The sequence below is a fragment of the Vigna umbellata genome, chromosome 1 (assembly GCF_029865625.1).
Source record: "Vigna umbellata cultivar VRB3 chromosome 1, Vumbellata_1.0, whole genome shotgun sequence".
Lineage (NCBI taxonomy): Eukaryota > Viridiplantae > Streptophyta > Magnoliopsida > Fabales > Fabaceae > Vigna > Vigna umbellata.
The window spans coordinates 63,054,038-63,057,894 of NC_142165.1; the positions used below are offsets into that span (position 1 = coordinate 63,054,038).

Here is a 3,857-nt window from a genome sequence, read left to right on the forward strand (position 1 = left end):
CCTATTCCTAATCGCTACCCTGACCATCTGTCAATCTCTTGTGACCTCCTCATCTTCAATTGCTTGGTCGTCTACAACAACCTCAACATTTATTTAAGCCTTGACATCTTCATTGAAAGGAATTTCTTGGATGTTCATAAGCTCACCATTGTGGAAATCCTTCATGACATCAAAGTTATCCACATCCACGGGGACGTTTTAAAAGAAGATGGGTTGGGCAAGGGCCTTGTTGAAACCGACCTGGTGCTCATTGAACACCTCGTTGCTGATCTCCTCCAACTAAACGACCAAGGCATCCTACTCTTTGGGTAACTCACCCTTATGTTGTATAAGTTTAGTATTTTAGGTGGTAAGCTCTTCTATGACTAACTTCAGCTTTTGACAATCCCAAATTTATCCTCCTTCGTTTGATTCCCTTTTCTTTGCGCATCATCGGTCCCTTCCATCTTCTGTTGGCATAACGGTGGTGTGAAGAGCGCGAGCATTTCCGGTGGTGGAGCGGGTTCGTGCAATCGCGGAGGGTGCCTCCCTGTTAAGTTCACAATCATTTGTAGAGGGAAACACCTCCGATGGCGACGGCAGCGGAACCAGAAGCGAAGACCTACTGGTGCCACGAATGCGATATGAGCGTGTCCCTTACACTCCTTCCCTCGCCTCTCCTCTGTCCCCATTGCCACACCTCCTTCCTCGAACTAATGGACTCTCCCTTCTCCCAAAACGATGCCGAATCATCCCTCTTTGACCTCATTTTCCAGGATGCGCTCTTACTCCTCTCCCTGAAGCCCCTCCCCACCAAACCCCACCCTCTCCCCTCCGTCAACATCATACCCTCGCTCCTTTTCGCGCTCGACCCTAACGACTTCGTTTTCTTCGCTGTGTGCAAAGACCAAATTTCCCTATTTGACGCCGAGGCCAAATAGTTGCCCTGCAAACACCTTTACCATGCTGGTTGCATCACGCCGTGACTCGACCTCCACGCGTCGTGCCCGTTGTGCAGACTTCGCCTTGAGGAAGAGGCGGCACAAGAGGAGGAAGACGAAGGTGACGGCGTGGTGGCAGAGATTCGGAGGGAGCCTCGAGGTGCCCAAGCGCCTTTGCTATATGGTGGTGCTCTGTCTTTTCTTTTCTTTGTCTTGCATCTCTTTTTTAGTGCTAAATTAGACCAGAATTCTGCTCTGATCAACTAGCTTCACTGTAATAATTGTGAGAATGAAACTCCAATTTCGGTTGGAGTTCGAGATGACCATTGGAGAGAGTATAGAATTTTAGTTCGGTTAATGTGTGTGTTATAATTGTTGAAGAGTGTTATTGATGACCAATCCTAATTGTGTTTTTCAACTAGGATCTTGAAATTTGAAGGTTGATTTTGTTGAAGGAGGGAATATGTTATGATTACTGAGTTGATATTACATAATTCAAGATTGTTGAAACTTTAAATTTGTGGTGGTTTGTTTTGCTTCAAAACTGTTATGATCTAAGCGACTAAAGGCGATTCTATCTTTATGTGCTAGAATGAAATTTCATCTAAGCATTTTAATTTACAGCTTAATGAATAAATTGTTTTTTTAGATGAATAATGAAGTCTTACGTCATTTGATTTGATTTAATTTAATTTGAGGTAAGCCCACTCCTAATATCTAGCTTTTACAAAGTTAGGTTCTAATGTAAATTCATCTTATATTTTGAAGGAGTGTAAGTGTTTGTGTGCATTTTAATTAGGAAATCTCCAAGAAGATTCCTGCTGAACATTAAGATAACAGGGCATTAAAGATGTGAATACACACTTCAAAGAACTGATAATATGTAGGGACTGTTCAACCTCAACCTTTGCCTATCAATTCATGGGCTGCTCCAAAATCTGTGAAGAAAGTGAGTCACATAAATCAATGTTCATTTGAACAATAATAAGTAGTTTGCTTTTAAAAGAGTTTAGAAAATGAAGTGACTTTGGTTTTACAGGTGAATAATCACAATGTAAAAAATTCTTAAAAATGGTTTTGTTCTTGTGAAGATTGTATGAATTAATGATACTTAATGTACGGTGCAAAAATTAACAGAGCTTTAAAATAGTGAATACTTGGATTACTTTAAGAGATGATGCCTTCAAAATTTAAGTAGATATGTCATTTTATAATTTGTTGCACATAGTGACAGTTGTTTCCTTCCAATTCCAAATAGGATTCTTCTCAGATCTTTCTACATAAACCTCATTTCAGTGAACCACATAATAGAATACTAACTCAAAATTACCACATTCAACAATTGAAGCAGAAAATTATTTTATCTAAACTGGTGTCTTTTTGATATATATATATATATATATATATATATATATATATATATATATATATATATATATATATATATATATAACTCTGCATGATGAAGCATGATGTATAACCTGCATAAATTTGATGAACTATACTTTGACAGGTTCTACGGGTCCTGTATCCCATGAATTGACTCAGATGGGAACAAAACATTGAATTTTGGTCATAATAGGGTGGGGTTTGGTCCTGCCTGTAGGGGCACTTATTGCTAGATATTTCAGGCACAAGGATCCCCATATACAAGCTCACAGAGGCATCGACATCTTTTCTCTTGTACTAACTATTCTTCAGGTTTGTCACTGATCCATATCTAACCTTGCCTAGATAATTTTCTATATAAATTATGATAGCAAAAGGAATTAAGAAAAATAAGTTAATTAAGGTAACTTATGTTTACGTTCAAATTAACATAGTGTTGGGGATGCAATTATTTAACTGTGTTATGTATGATCATTGTAATGTTCTTTTTATTTTTTGAATGCTATATTTGATGAAAGATATTTATGTTTCAAATGGAATAATAGTATAACATATATGTGTGATAAAAAACAAAATCTTCAAATGTTTAACTCAAATCCATATATAATTACATTCAAAATCAAGACTATTTATTAAATTAAAAATTTATCATGTTGTGTTTGTTGTTCTTTCACAGTTGTAATTTTTATTGTATTGTTATGTCATAGTTATTTTATTTATATATTGCTAATACTTAAATTTATTTCATATATAAGGTTAATAGTCAAATCCTTGCAGATTTTCATAAAAGAATAAATAAATATTTATTTTTTATGTTATTTATTCTAGTGTCCCATTTATATATACTGGTTTTTTTTTCCTTAACATTGTTAATCCCTCTTATTACAAGGTTCCTTTACAGTATACACCAACAGGAAGTGATTGGAAGATAGGCTATGGGTTCCTTTTTGGTATTATGGTTACTGCAGCAATTGTTCTTGAAGTATTGGCTTATTTGAAAAGATTAGAGATGCGTTCTCTACCTCCTAATTTCCAAATAGATCCTGTTGAAGGAGCTACATTTCCAAGTAATCAAGCCCTTTTTTTATTTTTTCTTCCCTCATTTTATATAATCTGTTTAGTGAAAATGGCGCTGAAAAAAAAATAACTTTTAGTTCTATCTACTGACTATGTTATATACCACTTTTATGGAGCAGGGGGAATGTGATTGTTACTAGTTTTACAGTTCCACAAACGTTGTCAATTGTTTCATTTAAAGCAGCCCATACATAACCAGCTACGAGTTTGCCAAGTTGGACAATCCCTGTTTGGTATTCTCACTCAATTTCACCAGATAGAAGTCTTTCGGTTTTCTTATTCATTCTTCGTCGAATTTCTTTTGAAGATTGTCAAGAATGTAAATGACGATTCATAAGAGCTTTCTATTTACAGTTAGATTTTATAATTTGTAGCCTTTTTTCTTCTGGAGATATATGTATTGGAATATAAGAATCATACTTTATTCTTTGTTGAATGACAAAAGATTACATTCATTATTACCTTCTTCAA

General features: G+C 35.6%; 1 pseudogene across 1 annotated transcript; it reads left to right on the forward strand.

Annotated features, from left to right (window-relative positions):
- LOC148206010 (uncharacterized) lies at positions 1-3,857 on the forward strand (annotated as a pseudogene). The gene is made up of 4 exons (XR_015783418.1): positions 1-1,104; positions 2,434-2,621; positions 3,199-3,376; positions 3,506-3,857. The product of XR_015783418.1 is annotated as an uncharacterized LOC148206010 (transcript).